Source organism: Pristiophorus japonicus, chromosome 3 (assembly GCF_044704955.1).
Source record: "Pristiophorus japonicus isolate sPriJap1 chromosome 3, sPriJap1.hap1, whole genome shotgun sequence".
In the NCBI taxonomy this organism is placed as follows: domain Eukaryota; kingdom Metazoa; phylum Chordata; class Chondrichthyes; family Pristiophoridae; genus Pristiophorus; species Pristiophorus japonicus.
In genome coordinates, this window is record NC_091979.1 from 55719974 (window position 1) to 55742371 (window position 22398).

The window sequence follows — 22398 nt, forward strand, 5'->3', positions numbered from 1 at the left end:
TTTCATTGCTCACCATTGGGGCCTAAGCTCTGGAATTCCCCCCCTAAACTTTTCTGCCTCATAGAAACATAGAAAATAGGTGCAGGAGTAGACCATTCGGCCCTTCGAGCCTGCACCGCCATTCAATGAGTTCATGTCTGAACATGCAACTTCAGTACCCCATTCCTGCTTTCTCGCCATACCCCTTGATCCCTCTAGTAGTAAGGATTACATCCAACTTCTTTTTGAATATAATTAGTGAATTGGCCTCAACAACTTTCTGTGGTAGAGAATTCCACAGGTTTACCACTCTCTGGGTGAAGAAGTTTCTCCTCATCTCGGACCTAAATGGCTTACCCCTTATCCTTAGACTGTGACCCCTGGTTCTGGACTTCCCCAACATTGGGAACATTCTTCCTGCATCTAACCTGTCTAAACCCATCAGAATTTTAAACGTTTCTATGAGATCCCCTCTCATTCTTCTAAACTCCAGTGAATACAAGCCCAGTTGATCCAGTCTTTCTTGATATGTCAGTCCCGCCATCCCGGGAATCAGTCTGGTGAACCTTTGCTGCACTCCCTCAATAGCAAGAATGTCCTTCCTCAAGTTAGGAGACCAAAACTGTGCACAATATTCCAGGTGTGGCCTCACCAAGGCCCTGTACAACTGTAGTAACACCTCTCTGCCCCTGTACTCAAATCCCCTTGCTATGAAGGCCAACATGCCATTTGCTTTCTTAACTGCCTGCTGTACCTGCATGCCAACCTTCAATGACTGATGTACCATGACACCCAGGTCTCGTTGCACCTCCTCTTTTCCTCATCTGTCACCATTCAGATAATAGTCTATCTCTCTGTTTTTACCACCAAAGTGGATAACCTCACATTTATCCACATTATACTTCATCTGCCATGCATTTGCCCACTCACCTAACCGATCCAAGTCATTCTGCAGCCTCATAGCATCCTCCTCGCAGCTCACACTGCCACCCAACTTAGTGTCATCCGCAAATTTGGAGATACTACATTTAATCCCCTCGTCTAAATCATTAATATACAATGTAAACAGCTGGGGCTCCAGCACAGAACCTTGCGGTACCCCACTAGTCACTGCCTGCCATTCTGAAAAGTACCCATCTACTCCTACTCTTTGCTTCCTGTCTGCCAACCAGTTCTCAATCCATGTCAGCACACTACCCCCAATCCCATGTGCTTTAACTTGCACATTAATCTCTTGTGTGGGACCTTGTCGAAAGCCTTCTGAAAGTCCAAATACACCACATCAACTGGATCTTCCTTGTCCACTCCACTGGAAACATCCTCAAAAAATTCCAGAAGATTTGTCAAGCATGATTTCCCTTTCACAAATCCATGCTGACTTGGACCTATCATGTCACCTCTTTCCAAATGCGCTGCTATGACATCCTTAATAATTGATTCCATCATTTTGCCCTCTACCGATGTCAGGCTGACCGGCCTATAATTCTCTGTTTTCTCTCTCCCTCCTTTTTTAAAAAGTGGGATTACATTGGCTACCCTCCACTCCATAGGAACTGATCCAGAGTCTATGGAATGTTGGAAAATGACTGTCAATGCATCTGCTATTTCCAAGGTCACCTCCTTAAGTACTTTGGGATGCAGACCATCAGGCCCTGGGGATTTATCAGCCTTCAATCCCATCAATTTCCCCAACACAATTTCCCGACTAATAAGGATTTCCCTCAGTTCCTCCTTCTTACTAGACCCTCTGACCCCTTTTATATCCGGAAGGTTGTTTGTGTCCTCCTTAGTGAATACCAAACCAAACTACTTGTTCAATTGGTCTGCCATTTCTTTGTTCCCTGTTATGACTTCCCCTGATTCTGACTGCAGGGGACCTACGTTTGTCTTTTCTAACCTTTTTCTCTTTACATATCTATAGAAGTTTTTGCAGTCCGGTTTACTGTTCCTGCAAGCTTCCTCTCGTACTCTATTTTCCCTGCCCTAACCAAACCTTTTGTCCTCCTCTGCTGAGTTCTAAATTTCTCCCAGTCCCCGGGTTCGCTGCTATTTCTGGCCAATTTGTATGCCACTTCCTTGGCTTTAATATTATCCCTGATTTCCCTTGATGGCCACGGTTGAGCCACCTTCCCGTTTTTATTTTTACGCCAGACAGGGCTGTACAATTGTTGTAGTTCATCCATGCGGTCTCTAAATGTCTGCCATTGCCCATCCACAGTCAACCCCTTAAGTATCATTCGCCAATCCATCCCAGCTAATTCACGCCTCATACCTTCAAAGTTACCCTTCTTTAAGTTCTAGACCATGGTCTCTGAATTAACTGTTTCATTCTCCATCCAAATGTAGAATTCCACTATATTATGGTCACTCTTCCCCAAGGGGCCTCGCACAACGAGATTGCTAATTAATCCTCTCTCATTACACAACACCCAGTCTAAGATAGCCTCCCCCCTAGTTGGTTCCTCGACATATTGGTCTAGAAAACCATTCATTACCCCTCTCTCCTCCTTTAAGATGCTTCTTAAAAGCTATCTCTTTGACCAAGCTTTTGGTTACCTATGTGGCTCGGTGTAAAGTCTTGTTTGATAACACTCCTGTGAAGAGCCTTGGAATGTTTTGCTACATTTAAGGAGCTATATAAATAAAAATTGTTGCTGTAATGCCCAGAAGCAATCTTGCCTCTTTCAAATGTATTCCTGTTTTGCTTCTTGAATTTGCTACGTTTACTAGGTTAAAAGCATTGTATAAATGTAAGTTGTTGTTGCTATTGTTGTTGTTGGGAGGGCAGACGGTGCCTCGGTTTAACGTCTCATCCAAAAGACGGCACCTCTGACGGTGCCACACTTCTACAGTACTGTGCTGGAGTGTCAGCCTGGATTATGTGCTGAAGTCTATGGAGTGGGACTTGAATCCACAAGCTTCTGGCTCAGAAGTGCGAGTATTACCACCGGGCCACAGCTGAGAATGATTTCCCCTTTGATTTCCCCTCTCACATGTGGGGTACCTGGTCTCTGCTCAGTATCTTCCTACAGAAACACTACTGAAATTACAAACACACCGAAGTGGGGAATGGAAGCTATATTCCTCCATTCTGTAGCAGGCTGAGCTTTTTCATAGTCCTGGGGCAGATCTTAATATTTAAGAAACCAATACCCTACATAGATTGTATGGGAAAAGTCAGATAAAACCTTTCAAGATACATTACCATCACCACATGTTCTAGTTGTAAATGTAACGTCTTCTGACTAAATAAATAATGAGGACTTTTCAACAGTAATGTGATTCAGATCAACTATAAGTCTCGGAGGAGAAATTGGCCTGGTTTGCACCTCCCGTTAGCACCTGCGGGGGGCGGTAACGGAGCACTAAGGGATTACCGACCAGGCACGGTGAAATCACTGACCCCCGCAACCTTCCCTGGCAGTTTTGCGCTGGCGCTAACACTTACCACTTCGATCTCTTGCGTACCGGAGATCGTGATGTCATCCGGTGCACAGCGTCTCGTTACTGCCCCAACGTAATATTCACTCCCGCCCCCTGCAGCAACGCTGGGCTTCAACAACAGCAGCTGCAGATGTACCGTCACTTCAGCTGTTCACTTAGGGAGCAATAGTTAAAGGCAGTAGTGATCAGGGTAGGGCAAATTTATTTTATCTCCCCATTCTGGTGCCTGCTGCTTTCTTTTACCCCTGCGATTGCTAAGCCCTACACTCTCTTAGATTGCTTGGAACTGCTATGCATGTAGCGCAGGTGCCATGCCCAACAGAGACAGCCTGAAGATTCATTCAAGCCATCATTGGCCCTTAATTTGGCTTGATTTAGCGCTCCACTTCCTTCTTGGAGCGTTAAAGCAGAAGTTCCCGGCAGCAGCAAACCTTTTTTGCCCGGCAATACATGTGCGCTCCCTGAAAAGTTATCGGATCAAACGGGACGCTGCACAATTTCTAGCCCTCAGTCTTTTCGAAATGGGTAGAACTAAAAAATTAATACAGTGCATTGAAGCTTCTGTCTGACAATTGCAGTATTCAAATTCTTCAAATTCAGTACTTTTGAAACGTTCTAGGGGGATTTGCAGTTCACTGGTATCGTAGATGAGAATGCTTTTCTCCTAATGAGAAGTCCTGTCTTCTCCTTAATAGAAGTCTTGATGACAGTGGACCTCTAACAAGGTGGGTACATGGTACTGATAGAACACATGCTGACCTCTACTTATGATCCTGACTATCATAACTATAAGCAATGGTTATGCAGCTGGTTTACTCATTAAATACATTTCTTTTACCACAGGAGACTGGCAAGTACCCTTTCTTTGTAGCATGTCCCTCTAAACAGCTTCAAACCCTTCATTATGAAATTCATTTTCGGGACAAAGGCTAGAAAGCTATCTGCCAAATCTTAGCTTTTTGAAGTCGAACACAGTGACATCTGTGTGGCAGAGTTGTATTTTACCATAATGCACTGCCAGGTTTACAGGAAAGAAATGCTTCAGGCAGACCTGACCAGGCAGATCATCAGCTCTCGTAGGAGTTGGATTAAATGGATACTATAGTTTTTTTTTTAAATCAGCAGCTTCTTCACAAACATTTTTCAATCAATAAGATATTCATCCATGTCCACATTTTAAAATCAGTAGATTTATCACAAACAGCTTTCGATTGATAAGACACTTGCCCATGTCCACATCTCTCACTACGTGACTCACACTATAAAGAAGAAAACATATGCAATGCCTTGTTTGTATTCATGTCAAAGATAAAGCTGAAAATGGACATAATAAATTAAAATATAATTCTAAATATTCTGAGGTTCAATTGAAAAATTTTAGTAAAAATTGAATGAAAATTCAATTTTAATATTTCAAATGAATTATTGTCAACGAAAAATAATTATTGTTCTGTGCATCTCAACAACAACAACAGCTTGTATTTATATCGTGCCTTTAACATAGTGAAACATCCCAGGGCGTTTCACAGGAGTATTAGGAGATCAAAAATTTGACACTGAGCCGCATAAGTAGAAATTAGTGCAAGTGACCAAAAGCTTGGTCAAAGAGGTAGGTTTTAAGGAGCATCTTGAAGGAGGAAAGAGAGGCGGAGAGGTTTAGGCAGTGAGTTCCAGAGCTTGGGGCCGAGGCAACAGAAGGCATGGCCACCAATGGTTGAGCGATTCTAATCAGGGATGCTCAAGAGTGCAGAATTAGAGGAGCGCAGATATCACAGAGAAGTAAATAAATAAAACACAATTAACAGTAGCTTTGTACTATAAATAAGGTAAATTTTAACGACTGATTTATCAAAAAATTGTCTTAAATTATAAAGTAGCTGCTCTAAATAGCAATGGTAATAAAATAAATTCCTTTGGAGATCTAATAATGACAAAATATTACAGAATATGAAGCTAAAAACTGAAGCTGTTATTGCGCATGTTGGGCTGAATGGCCTATTTCTGTGCTGTATATTTGATGTAATTCTGTGTTATCAAAGGCCAACCACAATACAGCGATTGAATTAATGGCTCCAATATATACCGGGGTGGGATTTCCAAACTGGGAGGGGAAGGTTTGTGGGGGGAGGAATCTGGTCGGTGTCCCCGAATGTTGTGGAGTTTTAACTCCACAGTGTGTGTGTTTTATTTAAAACAGGTTTGCTGACTAGAAGCCAGCCTGATTGGCTACCTGTTGGATGGAAAATGCTCCTGAAGAGGCCGCAGCCTAGGAGTGGGGGGAGGGGAGGGGTCGGTGCTACTGGAGAGGGGTCGGTAATCGCGGCGCGGGGGGCGTTGTCGATGATCGCAGGGGGTGGCGATGATCGCGGGAGATCGGTGATTATGGATGGGTCTATAATCACGGGGGATCGGTGATAGTAGGGGTGGTGTCCGATAGTATGGAGTAGGATACAGGTTTGCTTGGTGGGCTGGGGGAAGGTTATTCTGGCCCACAAGCAGTGATGGTAAAGCACTTATCTCTTCTGTATAGCAGTCCTCACCTCCCTTTAGCTGTTGGGTTTCCTGAGGCCCAGGAAACCCATCTGATCAGTGTTAAAGCTGGAAGAGTGATAAAATCTGAGGTACGCAGCCTCATTAAAACATTTAAATGTGTGACCCGCCTCCTGGGAGCAGGCTGGTTGCCCGCCCCAGTCCTGCCTCCATATAAACTGGAAGTGCGTGGATTTCAGCCAGGTTGCGTTTGAGATTGAGATTTTTTTTACAATTTTACATCCCACTCAACACAAACCCACCCATTTTTGGGGGTTAATATTATCCCCAATGTAATTTGCAATTATTCACTAACATTGGCGCCTGTTTAGTGCAGATCACAGGAAACCAATGTCTGTGTTCTGCTTCTATGTGTTTACATTGTTAGATCCAGCCTAATTGTAGATCTGGGAAAAAAAGTTAGGTGTACAGTTCTGTTATTGTTTTAAGAATGCCAGGTCTACCAGTTTAAGTGTGGAGTGCTGGTGTACAGGGCACTTGCCTCCTGCGATTGGAGCAAAGCATCAATATAAAGGCATTTTAAAATCCTGGAGAATAATTAGTCCCATGTCAATCGCTGCCTGATTAAAGGACAGAAATGTAACCACCTCCAATAGATCGATGTACAAAGACACTGTGGGACAGATTCTCACAGGACATTTTCAACCAATTGGGACATTTGCTCCCAATCCCGCATTAGCTATTGGAGAAAATCACAATAAAGGTTAAACACTTCCCTATCAAAGGGGTGAAATCAGCAGTAAAGTCACCTTCCTCATTCTGGTATGTTTCTATATTGGAACACAGGAACAGGAGGAAGCCATTTAGCCCCTCGAACCTGTTTCACCATTCTATGAGATCATGGCTGATCTGTGGCCTAACTCCATATACCTCCCTTTGCCTCAATGGTTTACCTTTGGTCAACAAAATCTATCAATCTCAGATGTAAAATCAACAATTGACCTAGCATCAATTGCAGTGGGCGGAAGAGCATTCCAAACTTCTAACAACTATTTGTGTTTAGAAGTATTTCCTAATTTCATTCCTGAAAGGTCTTGCTCTTATTTTCAGAATATGCCCCCAATCTTAGATTCTCCAACCAACGGAAATAGTTTCTCTCTATCTATCCTATCAGCTCCCCTTAATACCTTGATAATTTTGATCAAATCACCTTTTAAATCACTTAAATTCAATGGAATACACACATAGTTTGTGTAATCTCTCCTCGTAATTTAACCCTTGGAGTCTAAGTATAATTCTGGTAAATATACTTGCCATAGGATATACTTGTCATAGAGGTCGGCCATTTCGGACTGAGATGAGGAGAAATGTCTTCACTCAGAGGGTGGTGAATCTTTGGAATTGTCTACCCCAGAGGGCTATGGAGGCTCAGTTGTTGAGTATATTCAAGACAAAGATTGATAGATTTTTGCATATTAAGGGAATCAAAGGATATGGGGATAGTGCAGGAAAGTGGAATTGAGGTAGAAGATCAGCCATGATCTTATTGAATGGTGGAGCAGGCTCGAGGAGCTGAATGGCCTACTCCTGCTCCTATTACGTTCTTAAGTTCTTAAATCCACGCTGCACTCCCTCCAAGGACACTATGGGGTGGAAATTTGGTGCCGCCAGCAATGAGGTGGTGACACCGTCTGGCCGCTAACTTTAACGCCGGGCGGTGTCTCCCGCCTCAAAGTCTGAAATTCAATTGTTTTCCCCAAAGAGGAGAGTAGAGCACTAAGAGAAGCCTTCGACACTCATCCTCGGGTGCCAACGGAGCGGTAGCGCAGGAGGATTATTCAATTATTTGCCGCTAGAATGCTGGCATCCTGGCGCCTGAAGATGAGAAAAAAAATGTTAGTGAAAATTTCAATGACCTACACCCACACTTCCCCATTGCTGCCATAAATAAATAGCAGTTAAATAAATTACATTTCACAACTTACCTTTCTCTCCGGACGATACCGCCCCGGGATCATCGACGTATCGGCTGCTTTCCCTGTCGGGAACAGCGCCTGCCGGTAAAGCAACGGTCCAATTCAATTTTGACACTCCGGTGCCAAGGGGGCGTTGCATGCTAGATTGTGCAGCGCTACCTTTTAGCGCCACCCCCATCGCTCCATTGAAGCTTTTGGGAGGCGAGGATAGCGTGCCGCTGCGTCGGTAGGTGCTTAGCGGCCCATTAGCGACCTTATTGGATAGCAGAGCAGGCTCGCAGGATCGAATGGCCTACTCCTGCTCCTATTTCTTATAAAACTCGCATTTCATACAGATATTAAGTCGTTTAATCTAAATATAATGGAAGAACTGGGGCCAGCATCATCTAAGAGCCATTCAATATCTTTGGGTACAATTCCCGCTTTGGACGCAAAATGCGCTCGAAATTGCACTGGTTAGGTTACAGCTCAAGTTTCCAATAAAATTAATTTACATAATCACAAACGTACAATCTTAAAAGAACCAGTACAATCGGGCAGCATAATAGAATGTCATTTGTTTTCTCTTTCTGCCCTAATATCTCCTGATGTGGCTCAGTGTTAAATTGTGTTTGATAATGCTCCTGTGAAACACTTTGGGACATTTAGTATGTTAATGGCACTATATAAATCCAAGTTGTTGTGGTTGTTGTTGATTTTTCTTACCATTGCATATTCCTTGATGTATTTAAGAGTGGGAGCTTGATGCAGTTTTATTAATACAGCTGAAAATTGATTTATCAACACAAGTAAGCATTTTTAATAAGGGTGTCCAGTCCTTCACCTGTGAGTAACCTGATTGTGTAAATGTTTCTGCTGCTAAGTGACAGAAAGCAGAGAGTAGTGGTGAATGCTTGTTTTTCAGATTGGAGAGAACTATACAGTTGTGTCCCACAGAGGTCAGTATTAGGACCACAGTTCTTTTTGACATATATAACTAATGTAAACTTGGGTATAGGGGGCATAATTTCAAAGTTAGAAAATTATACATAACTCGGAAATGTGACAAAGTGAAGAGACTAGTAGCAGACCTCAGGAGGGCATAGACAGACTGATGAAATGGGCAGACACATGGCAGCTGTATTTAAATACTAATTGGATAGCTCTTTCAACGAGCTGGCCCAGGCACAATGGGCCAAATTCAATGTAGGCAAATGTGAAATGATGAATGTTGGGAGGAGTAATGAGGAGAAGCAAAATAAACAAAATGGTTCAATTTTAAAGGTGATGCAGGAACAGAGAAACCTGAAGGTTCACGTACGCATAAAGCTGGCAGGACAGGCCGACAGGGCTGTTAAGAAAGCATATGGAATCCTTGGCTTTATTAAATAGAGTATTAGGGGCCGAAATTGCCCATTCCCTTAAGGCCTGTTACCGCCGGAAATCAGCGGCCATGTTGCGGAATGGAATGGCTGCCGATTTTTCATGAAGTGGTCATAATTTTTTTAATTCCAATCTTGCGATATCCTGGCAGTGACCTGTTCCCTCCCCACTACCACTCCGCTGCTGCCGATCCATTCTAAGTGCGTCATCGATGTTCCCCCAGATCGCGAAATTCCGCCGAGAAAATCTTGCTCCCGCCGCTCGGTGCCACCGACAGCTTTTTCTGCTGGTGCACTGTGTTTGGAGTTTGCTCAAAATGGCGGCGCGCCTGCCATTAATGGGGAGGACCTATTGCCGCGGCCGCCATCTTATTTTTTTTGTCGGCCAACTGCCATGTTGGGCCGCCAATTATGCCCCCGGGTTTGGCCGGGCCGCCAACATGTAGCCTGCCACCCCCTCTAGGGTGCCAGGCCGCTGGCCCGGCCGAACCCTCCCTGATGGCCCAAAAATAAATAATGGCAGCAGCTTTCCCCTTTAAATGAAGAGGAGAGACGTGGTGATGCACCAGCGGATGACGTCATCAGCGCTACACTGATGAGTGACAGCGGAGGACAGTCCGCCCACCCCCAACTTCCGCCCCTCTAATGTGCGAACTTCTGCTCATCGCCACACTTCCACCCCCATTATGACCGACTTCCAGGCCGCTGGATAAAAGATGGCAAAGAGCGGAATTTCGCTCAAGAGGCCACTGCATCAACCGCGCCGGTATAAACAACTGAAACAGGGTAGGTGCGCTGCGTTTCCGGCAGTGGGCAAATTCGGCCCTTAAAGTACAAAAGTAAGGATTTATTCTCTGGGCCCGAACTCGGTCGAAGCCAAGGCCCACCCAAGTGCCGCCCAAAGAACTGCCAATGGCCGCTGAGAGATTGGGCGGTACTTTGCCAGGAAGATTCCTCTAAAAGAGGTGGCAGTACCATCCAGTGGCAAAATAACGGCATACGCCGTCAATCTGGATGGCAGTGGGCGGGTGCTCTCAATCTCAACGGCAAATGCACTTACTGCCCAAGTGCCACCGAGGATGGAGTCGGGCCCAGGGAGGGTGGAGGAGCTGAAAATAAAAACCATTATCAAAATAAAAAACACCAAAACACCTTGAGGAGACCCCATCCAGGTAAGAAGCTGTAAAAAATGTTCTTAAAGATGTTCACTAACCTTTTTTTGCAGGTCTTCGTACTTACCGTCGGGGTTAGACCTGCTTCCACGCAGCGGTTGTTCCCCCTGCTGCAGCCGACTCCCGCCGACTCCTGCCCGCACCAATCTTGGTGCGCCAGCAGCCATCAGCGGGCTGTTCCCGGCGGTACTCTCCTCCCGCACACTACAGTCCGAGTGGAAACTGGCACAGAGGGGAGACCGGCGGCAAAACTCGACGGCAGTCAGCGGCAGCAGGCGGCAGTGTGTAGTAAGGCCACCAATATTGGGGCGTAAAACTTTATAAGTCACTGGTTACTCTGGATTATTGTGTCCAATTCTGGACACTATATTTTAGGAAACGATATCAAGGCCTTGGAGAAGGTGCAGAGGAGATTTACCAGAATTATACCAAGGGTCAGAGACTTCATTTATGTGGAGAGACTGGAGAAGCTGGGATTGTTCTCAATAAGGGCAGAGAAGATTATGGGGACCAAGTAATAGAGGTGTTCAAGATTATGAGTGGTTTTGAAAGAATAAATAAGATGGAACTATTTCTACTGGCAGAATGATCAGTAACCAGAGGACATAGATTTAAGATTAATTGGCAAAAGAATCAGATGAAACATAAGGAGAATTTTTTTACACAGTGCGTTTTTATAATCTGGAATGCACTGCCTGAAAGGATGGTGGAAGCAGATTTAGTCGGAACTTTCAAAGGGTTATTGGACATACACTTCAAACGGAAACTTTGCAGAGGAGTGGGAATAATTGGATAGCTCTTTCAAAGAGCTGGTCCAGGCACAATGACCCAAATGGCTTCCTTCTGTTCTCTATGATTCTATGCTGTTTCAAAATAATGATACTCTTCATGGCAACAATGTTTAAAAATAAACATAGGTTAAAATAACTTTCTATTATGTTTTTACTGACATGACAATGCAATAGTCGAAGAACTTGACTTTCAGCAAACACATTAGCATATCATTTGAATACAATCAGAGAATGCATATAAAGTCAATGATGCTGCTGCTAGGCAACTAGCACAGAGAGTTGTAGTGGCATGAAAACTGGCTTAAATGCAGCAAAATTGTGATCGCCATTGATTTGAATGAGGGACGGAGCTATAATAATTAACTTCGATCTGTTTCTGGCAAAGGTAATGGCAGAGTGGCACAAAAGTCCCAGGAAAATATGGGGTGTAATAATTAAAGGCGTGAGTCACTTACTCCATAATTTCTTCTTTCCTTTGCATCATTTAAGGGTCCCTAAGCTGCAGATGTACCATTGAAATGGTGCAAGTCCCCGGGAAAATCTGAGCTGTTAAATTCCATCTTTAACGGTTTTTATTACTATATCTTTAAGATAAATATGTTAATGTGTGCTACAATAAGCCAATTTGTTTTGTTAATTTTGATGATGCATAAGTATGCTATAAATCATAGTGGGATGATTATATTTGGCAATATACCTGAACATATAATAAGTACCTGAATCTCTCACTGACATTTATCTGTGTGTACCGAGAGGAATTCTCGATTTACTCCATGGAAGTTATCACCATTTTGTGCAGGCTGTACAATATTGCAGAGAAATCTCATCTCATTATGAAGAGTTGCTATTTCGATCTTTCTGCCTGAATTGGGACAGAATGTATATTCTCTGAATGCATCAAATGAGAATAGATTTGACACTTTGAACATCACCGTGCTTTGGAATGATAATAACCCCAATGTAAAACATATACCAGAATTACATTTTTAGTGCAACACAATGACAAGGAATAGGGACAGCAATTCTAAAATGATTTTGTGTCATTTTGAATGCTAGTCTGTGCAATTATATTAATCCGAACTATGTGTGTTTGATAGAATTTCTCCCAAAAAATACAATTGTCATAAAAATGAAGCACCAACAATCAAGAAAAAAGGTTTGATGAATGATGTTCTGTCAAAAATGAAAGATGCTTACCTTGTCATATTTAGCAGCTGGATGCAGAAATGCTCATTAGTTTTAAGAGGGTTAATATATTTAGCTGTTGCATATTGATATCCCAATTATGTCTAATTGTATAAAAGCCATCACTCAAGGTAATAGTGCATAAACATATGAAAGTTATTAAGTATATCCCAACATGTAATAAAGTAGGTGTTAATTGGTAGCCGAGTTCTTCAGGGTATTGAGGTGGATAATCTGGCGAGAGATGGATCACTAGAATTTCTTTGCACATAATTCCATTTGCAGGCACATGCTGTGCAGCTTTCATGCTTGTCAAAACCATCTACAGTCTAATACCTTTTGCCATATGCGTTCCATAAAGGCATAAAAACATCATTAGAAAACAAAGTAAAATTTTTATCATACTCTATTCCCAATTAAAAGTTACAAAGAGACATGACTCTGTAAGAAATCAGTGTGCTATAATATGACAACTGATGCAAATTGCTGTAGGAAGGTGCCTGGTTTTACCTTTCACTTCTTGCTACTCAAGGTCAAATTAAGCAAAGTGGCTATGAATCCATTGCTAACTTTTCTTTGCTGGTACCTCAGAAGAGCTTTACCATTGCTGTGGATATTCATTTAAAGTAATATTTTGGCTGTTACATCTACAATAAGCAATAAAGACTATTGAATTAGTTTTATTCAACTGTGCAAAGATAATGTTTTTGGATCCATTATAATTTGTTTTAATTAAAGCTATTCTGGAGGCGGTTACACTTTGATCAAAATAATATCCCCAACATGAATCATAGTTGCATGAAGTTTCATTTTAAAGATACTTGAACTAAAACTCAGATTGGCACTACCCGCCTCGAAAGCTTGGATGAACTCATCCCAAATAACTAAAGACTACACTTTCCTTAGTTCCAAAATTTTTGCAAAATGTATATGTGCAAAAAACAAGCTGTAACTTCAGTATAAGGTGCTTTTGAGTTTGGTAGTGACTTGAGGATTCCAACAAGCCCCAAAAAATGACTTAACAAAGTTAGGTGTAAAATTTGCCCAAAAAGTCATTGCGGATGAAATTCTGTTGCACCCAGTTTGGGGGCGGTAACATCGGGAGGCGGGACATTCTGCAGCAGGCGCGGAAGTTCCGCCCCACTCGAAAAATTTGCCCTGAAAGGAAGTGGAGCGCAAAATAATGTGGTCCACTTCGTTTCTGTGGTGGTAGAGCGGCGGATTGGTCGGTAGCGGGACGCAGGGCTACGCACTGGGCTGTTGTATAGGAGGGGTTCTTCCCGACATTAAAGGGAAGGGCTCAAGCTGCAAACCCTGCAGGGTTGAAATGAGCCTCCCTGGACCACCAGGAGCCCGGCACTCAAGCAGCGATTGAGGTGCCAATGGGGCGACGAAGAAAAACGTCATATTTCTTTTTACACGGCCGCCACCTCTCCTTTAAGTAGTGCCCCGCGAGTGGCCTGCAGCCCGGTTCACGTCCCCTGAAGTTGTCGCTGGCATCGCCCGGCGCAGCTGCAGGGGCTCTCCCCAATTTTTGTTCCGGGTCAAAAAACGGGATATCCCGCATGTTGATGACGTTGTTATCATCGGCGCAGTGGAGCAGGGTGCTACGGATTACCACCACCGCTAAACCCCCGGAATTTAGCGCGAGTCATTAGTGGCATTGGGCCCGGGCAAAATTCATTTGTGTCCCGTTAACGGGAGGCGCAAATATCACAAATTTCTAGGCCATTGTTTTCTTATTGGAGCCAGTATTGATGAACTTGTATAGCGCTCTGCAACTCCACAATCCAATTAAAGAGTGGGGGCTAAAAATTGGATTGGACACGAAAATGGGCACCGGGATTGTGATGAGCGATTGGCCCAGGCCCATTGAAAGGAACAAAGGAAGCATGCAACCTTCATGCTGAATGCTAATTAAATGAGTGCAGCGTTCAGCCCAGTGCTGAATGTGCTGCTGAGTGGCTGAATGCTCAGCAGAGGGCCCATGTTCGTGCAAGGCTAGCTCCAATGATAGAAACATAGAAACATAGAAAATAGGTGCAGGAGTGGGCCATCCGGCCCTTCGAGCCTGCACCGCCATTCAATGAGTTCATGGCTGAACATGCAACTTCAGTACCCCCTTCCTGCTTTCTCGCCATACCCCTTGATCCCCCTAGTAGTAAGGACTACATCTAACTCCTTTTTGAATATATTAAGTGATTTGGCCTCAACACCTTTCTGTGGTAGAGAATTCTACAGGTTTACCACTCTCTGGGTGAAGAAGTTTCTCCTCATCTCGGTCCTAAATGGCTTACCCTTTATCCTTAGACTGTGTCCCCTGGTTCTGGAATTCCCCAACATTGGGAACATTCTACCTGCATCTAACCTGTCTAAACCGGTCAGAATTTTAAACGTTTCTATGAGATCCCCTCTCATTCTTCTGAACTCCAGTGAATACAAGCTCAGTTGATCCAGTCTTTCTTGATATGTCAGTCCCACCATCCCGGGAATCAGTCTGGTGAACCTTCGCTGCACTCCCTCAATCGCAAGAATGTCCTTCCTCAAGTTAGGAGACCAAAACTGTACACAATACACCAGGTGTGGCCTCACCAAGGCCCTGTACAACAGTAGTAACACCTCCCTGCCCCTGTACTCAAATCCCCTCACTATGAAGGCCAACATGCCATTTGCTTTCTTAACTGCCTGCTGTACCTGCATGCCAACCTTCAATGACTGATGTACCATGACACCCAGGTCTCGTTGCACCCCGCTTTTCCTAATCTGTCACCATTCAGATAATAGTCTGTCTCTCTGTTTTTACCACCAAAGTGGATAACCTCACATTTATCCACATTATACTTCATCTGCTATGCATTTGCCCACTCACCTAACCTATTCAGGTCACTCTGCAGCCTCATAGCATCCTCCTCGCAGCTCACACTGCCACCCAACTGAGTGTCATCCGCAAATTTGGAGATACTACATGTGATCCCCTCATCAAAATCATTAATGTACAATGTAAACAGTTGGGGCCCCAGCACAGAAACTTGCGGTACCCCACTAGTCACTGCCTGCCATTCTGAAAAGTACACATTTACTCCTACTCTTTGCTTCCTGTCTGCCAACCAGTTCTCAATCCATGTCAGCACACTACCCCCAATCCCATGTGCTTTAACTTTGCACATTAATCTCTTGTGTGGGACCTTGTCAAAAGCCTTCTGAAAGTCCAAATACACCACATCAACCGGTTCTCCCTTGTCCACTCTACTGGAAACATCCTCAAAAAATTCCATAAGATTTGTCAAGCATGATTTCCCTTTCACAAATCCATGCTGACTTGGACCTATCATGTCACCTCTGTCCAAATGTGCTGCTATGACATCCTTAATAATTGATTCCATCATTTTACCCACTATCAATGTCAGGCTGACCGGTCTATAATTCCCTGTTTTCTCTCTCCCTCCTTTTTTAAACTTCCACTTCTTAAAGATAGTCTGCACCTCTTAAAAGGGAGATGCATTTTCCTTGCAGCAGCTGCTTGAACTGATTGTGCAGAGAAGTGTGGCTGAAATAATGGCTTAGCAGGCCACAGAAAGGGCTCCAAGGTTTCTTGGACATAGCACTAGTGGTCCTAGTGCAGGGGGTGGAAAGAAGGAGCCACGAGGCTTTCCGCACACACACTCCAAAGACAGTAGGGCCAAATAGCCAGAGCAATCAATGCCAGCAGTGTTGGCCCGAGGACCTGGATACAGTGCCGAAAGAATTCAATGACCTAACATGCGTAGTCAAGGTCAGTAAATACATCTTCAAGTGCCGTCTCCACCAACTGCACTACTGACCTCACACTGTTCAATGCACATCACTTCCATCACTCACCTGCCAAGAATCTTTATCAATCACGATTCATATCTCACAATCATAGCTTCACCTCACCCGCACATACTTATCACTGCTGCAAGCCTCACACCCACATCTCACACCTTGCACACACTGCCAGCTATTCAACCATGATTGGCACATCACCCAAACACATTGCACCAAACCCACTTCCCTCTCTCTTGCAGGGCAAAGTGGCTCATAACCGCAGACACCAGCAGCTAACTGGCGAGGACATGCCTATCCTTACCCAGGTAGAGGAGACAGTAATCACCATTATTGGAGTGGCCATCACCGAAGCCATTGAAGATGATGGTATGCTTATACCTAATCCTCCTTCTCAAATCTCACTTTTTCCTCATCCAACAATCTCTTCTCCTTTAGTGGCTGCTGATGGTGTAAGAATGCATATCTTGCTTCCCTCTTCCCTAACCAGAAACCCTACCCATGTGCCCTTCTCCTTTCAGATACCCAAGAACTGCAGCCTGGCGAGGGCACTGATTAGAGCGGCGAGGTTGAAAGTAACAGGTCGTGGATCGAATCAGCGTTACACACTGACTAACGTCACGATCTTTCTACTCTGCATACTGCCGGCGCACGCACGTACCATTATTCAACCATGATAGGCACATCACCCAGCAGTGCCAGAAGTGGGCGGAAGCAAGGCGGACGCCATTATTTCTTCAAAACCAGCCAAATCTAGCAGCGCCAGGGAGCCGAATTTTGCGGCCTGGGTATTTTACTCCAGTTCACACCTAACGTTTGGGAAGATTTCAATATCATCATGGCAGTGATAGGAGACAGTTGCTAGCAGAAATCTTACCATGGAGCAACAAGAGAAGGCAACCCAAGATTATAGAGGAGCTAGGGAGTGCAGCTGATACTAATCCAGATAGCCACTTGGAGACAGTGTAATGAGACTCAGCCTCACCTGAAAGGTGGGTGATCGAAGTATACCACCTGGGACACAAAGACCTGTTTCTACAGTCAATTATCTGCCAAGCACTTCCTGTGGCAATCGGCCTTTTGGCTAAGATCATGCGTAACTGACCTGACAGGGGAGTAACCATGACCCCAAAGTGGTTCTCCCTGGATCAGGAAGGTGGTTCTCCTATGCTTTTTGGAAATAGGAGGTGGGTGGGGTGGCTTGACCCATCCCCTCCACGGAGGTGTGTGGGGGGCCTGACCCATCCACCTCCATGGCACGAACCTGGTATTGCAGTACTTCCAGGAACGGTGCAGTGGCTCTAGGCCTTTTGGCTAAGAGCATTGGTGCAGAGTGATCCTTGATGTGTGCAAGGTGACCTCTGGCGTTTGTGATTTGACAAAGAATTGGAAAGATTGGCTACAAATTAAAAAAAATAATAAAAATAAAGGTCATACTTACCTTCTCGGCCTTTTGGCTAAGATCATGCGTAACTGACCTGACAGGGGAGTAACCATGACCCCAACGTGGTTCTCCCTGGATCAGGAAGGTGGTTCTCCTATGCTTTTTGGAAATAGGAGGTGGGTGGGGTGGCTTGACCCATCCACCTCCACGGAGGTGTGTGGGGGGCCTGACCCATCCACCTCCATGGCACGGACCTGGTATTGCAGTACTTCCAGGAACGGTGCAGTGGCTCTAGGCCTTTTGGCTAAGAGCATTGGCGCAGAGTGATCCTTGATGTGTGCAAGGTGACCTCTGGCGTTTGTGATTTGACAAAGAATTGGAAAGATTGGCAACGAATAAATAATTAAAAAAAAAATAAATAAAGGTCATCACTGCTCTCACCCTTTATGCCACAGGAGTTTGCTACTTTGCCTTTTGGACATCTGACAATTTAGTTAGTGGGTTATAAATCCAAGAAAAATTAACATTTCCCCCATTACCATCAACTCCCATGTGTCAGAGAAAGGTAGCCCTAGATTATCAGACCAACACTTACAGCATAACTGAGGTTATTCAAACTGGTAAAAAAGTAATAACGGAGAAATATGAGCCTTGCAGGAAACAAAAAAGTATTTAAAACAGAGCATGAGATAAACATAATTTTCTGTAACAGTACTAAATCATCAAACTGCTTTACAGTATCATAGGTGCACAAGAAAAATATGAACCGTTTGGGAAAAATCTATTTTTAGTGTTAAAACCAAATATTGTAAAATCATGAGATTTGAAACAGGTGCCTCTTCGATCAGATACTTTCAACAATATGCAATTATTTATGGAGCAGAACAGCTCTAAATTGAATTCTGGAAGAGGAATTTTCAGTAGGAATCAAAACTTCCTTTGGGATGTAATTTATGTTATTGGGCGGTGAACGTCTGTACAGTGCAGTGATAGAATTGGGTCCAATTGTATGGATGTTGGATCCCATAACAATCGGATTTTTATGAAGAGCTGGGTTTATTCACTGGTAATTGAAAGTGAGTGTGGGGGTGGAAGACAGAAAGACAAAAGTCCCAATTTTAATTCCCTGTCCACCCACTCCCCCGTACCAACACCCAATGGGCTTATAATATGGCACTCTCGGGAGCCACAGTGCTCACACACCCTGCCCCATTTTAACAGGCGCATTTTGGACAGTATGTGAGACCCTGCCTGGGTAGAGGGCCTCATTGAGATTCAAAAGTGTGGATCCAATGATGTCATTATGACCACGATCACATTTTAATCGGAAGCAGCAAGCATCAGCAAGCCCAGGAGAGGGATGAAATGGTTACTTATTTTTTTAATGTTTCCTTGGAGACCAAGTGGAGCAGAATGGCTCCTCCGGGCCGCAGAAGGAATCTTTGTGCCTCCCCTGCCCTGGACTTTCTCTGATCGCATCAGACCCCACCCCCGCTTCATCTACCTTGCCGTGGAATGTTCCAGTAGGTCCCTGACTGCAGCCACCTGCCTTGCTCACCCAACTCCCTATCACCCACCCATTGACACCGGGTTCATGCAGGAGTCGGGCCTGGTCTACTTAAATGAGGCCCTGGAGTTCAAATGGCCTGGGACTCAAGTCAGGAAGCTGATGCATGTATCAAGCTCATTCCGCCGTCCCCATGCTCGCTGCTCGCCATGAGTTCAAATCAGGGCTTAAAAAGTGAGAGAGGAAGACAAAGCAAAAATGAGAGAGAAAATGTGAGACAGTATGACAGGGAAATGTAGTAGCTTTAGTCAGATATCAATGGATAAATAGAGCATATATTAGGAAAACCCATGGAGTATCAATTAAACCTTACAAATTAACCACATAGAATCATAGAAACTTCCAGCACAGAAGGAGACCTCCCCAAATGCATTACTCCACATTTATCCAGATTGAATTCCATTCGGCAATGTTCTGCCCACCTGCCCAGTACATTGATATCTTCCTGCAGTCCGTAGCTTTTTCTTCATTATCAACCACACAGCCTATTTTAGTGTCATCTGCAAACTTCTTAATCATATCCCCAACATTCAAGGCCAGGCCATTGATATATACTATAAAAAGCAGGGGACCCAGCACTGAGCCCTGCGGAACCCCACAGGATACAGCCTTCCAGTCACAAAAACAGCCATCAACCATTCTCCTTTGCTTCCTGCCTCTGAGCCAATTTTGCATCTAGCTTGCCATTTTGCCCTGGATCCCATGGGCTATTACATTCATGACCAATCTGCCATGTGGACCATATCAAAAGCTTTGCTAAAATCCATATAAACTACATCATACACACTACCTGAGTCTTTACTCGTTGGAGTTCAGAAGGATGAGGGGTGATCTTATAGAAACATTTAAAATAATGAAAGGGAAAGACAAGATAGAGGCGGAGAGGTTGTTTCCACTGGTCGGGGAGACTAAAACTAGGGGGCACAGCCTCAAAATACGGGGGAGCCAATTTAAAACCGAGTTGAGAAGGAATTTCTTCTCCCAGAGGGTTGTGAATCTGTGGAATTCTCTGCCCAAGGAAGCAGTTGAGGCTAGCTCATTGAATGTATTCAAGTCACAGATAGATAGATTTTTAACCAATAAGGGAATTAAGGGTTATGGGGAGCGGGCGGGTAAGTGGAGCTGAGTCCATGGCCAGATCAGCCATGAACTTATTGAATGGCGGAGCAGGCTCGAGGGGCTAGATGGCCTACTCCTGTTCCTATTTCTTATGTTCTTATGTTCTTATGTACCTTTATCATCTAGGAGAAATAGTTTTTCCTTATTTACCTTAACATCTCTATAAGATAGGCTTATACCATACACGAAGATTATTTTAGTAATGAGTGCAGTAAAATTAAAGAAAGTAAAAATAAAGGGTGCAAAATTCGATAGTGCCCAATTTGGGGCTTTAACATTTAACTATTTGTAAAGTTAGTGCCTGGTGAATTGGCTTGTACAATTGTGGGAAATTGAGCGTTTTTGCCCCAGGAGTAAAGAAGGGCGGTAAATGAGGTGCTAATGGTCTCAGTGGGGCATTGCAGTGGCAATATTGTCAAAGAGTTAAGGCCCTCCCTCTCTGAACCTTTCCATCTCTCTACCTATCTTTCCTCCTTTAAAACGCTCCTTAAAACTTACATAATTTGGTCATCTGTCGTAATTTCTTCTTACGTAGTTCGGTGTTAAACTGATCTGTTTTGTCTCTTAACACTGCTTTGAAGCACTTTGAGACATTTTACTACGTTAAAGGCGCTATATAAATAAAAGTTGTTGCTGAGAGTTACCCAATTTCAGCTGACTTGCATTCAGCAATCAGCCTTCAATCCTTGCCTCTAGCTCATTCCAGCTCTTAAGAGGTAATTTCAAACTGCAGCAGTTCATTTTCAGCATTGCTGCACTTGAGTCAGACCTCTCAGCAACTGAGACACCTTTGTGCGAGGGCTGCTGCAAGGGAGAGGGCCATGCACTTCAATAATGTGGCAGTGGAGATATTGGTGGGGGCAGTGGAGAGAAGGAGGGGATTGCTGTTCCCTGCATCTGGAAGGAGGTCATCGCCACAGGTATTCAGGGCCATGTGGTGATAAGTGGTGTCAGCCAGCACTGTGGTAGACAGAACCCTGACACAGTGCCGTAAGAAATTCGGGTGGTCAAGGTGAGTACAAGCTTCCACACCTCCTACATACCAGCCTCTGTGCACACTGTGCAAAGCATCATTTCCTCACCACTCACACACTAAACATCTGCAGCTACTCGCACTCACAGCCTCATCTCATGGCTTGCCTATAGTCACAGCTATTCAATCACGGCAGGCATACATAGCTGGACTCTTACTCACATGAGTTCCTTTCTTTTGCAAGCCAAGGTGGCACATAACAGGAGAGAGCAGCAGCGGACTGGAGGGGGAACCTCAACTGCGCGAACACACTGACCTTGAGGTGCGAGTGCTGCAGGTCATTGGCCCGCAGGTGGTGGGCGCCATGGCTGGCAGAGACATTGACCCTGCTGGGAATAAAACATCTTTATCCCCTCTCCTTTTCTCATTCCACTTCCCCGTCAAACCAGGAGGGGTTATCACTTTCCAGCTCCTGATACTGTCTGCCATCCTTACTCCATTCCTGCCCCCCTGCCTTCACCTTACCATGAGTCTTGTGCCATTTATGCTTTCAGATAAGCAATCAGCTGATGTGCTGCCTGTACCTGAGCCTAACCTCACCCCTAGCAGAGTCGGGAGGGAGAGGGAGGAGGAAGAGGAGCCAAGCACTGCTTCATTGCATCTCCCACCTGCAAGCACCAGCTCAGATACTGGCACTATGCTTTCATTAGAAGTTAGCTCAGTAGGGAGGTTTGCACTGTGTGATGCACTGGAACCTAGTGGGCTGCAGCGAGGACAAGGGGGAAGGGAACCTCAGTCGCCACCTTCCCGGAGGGTGAGCTCGCGCGCGAGTTCTGCTACACAGGACTCAGATGAGGACGTCTGGAGGAACCGGGAAGTGGGATGGAATTCACTGGAACTGAAGTCTGATGAGACGGTCGTGGTCCGCCCTTGCAGAACCATGATTGAGTGGCTGCCTCCTCCATCACTGGTGTTGCTGCTCCTCCTCATATTCCTCCTCGTCAGCCTCCTGCTCCTGCTCCTCCTCCTGATGTGGTGCGGCTATGCCTGGTGGCAATGACTGCGCCCTCATGATGGCCAAGTTGTGCAGCATGCAGCAGATGACGACGAAAAGGGACACCTGCTCAGGTGAGTACTGGAGGGCACCTCCCGA

At 44.7% G+C, this 22398-nt stretch overlaps 1 protein-coding gene and 1 pseudogene across 1 annotated transcript in view; one reads left to right on the forward strand and one right to left on the reverse strand.

Moving 5' to 3' along the window:
- The window catches only part of arhgap15 (Rho GTPase activating protein 15), an 833101-nt gene that overhangs the window by 738985 nt on the left and 71718 nt on the right, over nt 1-22398 (reverse strand). The window lies entirely within an intron of this gene.
- On the forward strand, nt 17640-17877 carry LOC139260515 (U2 spliceosomal RNA; annotated as a pseudogene).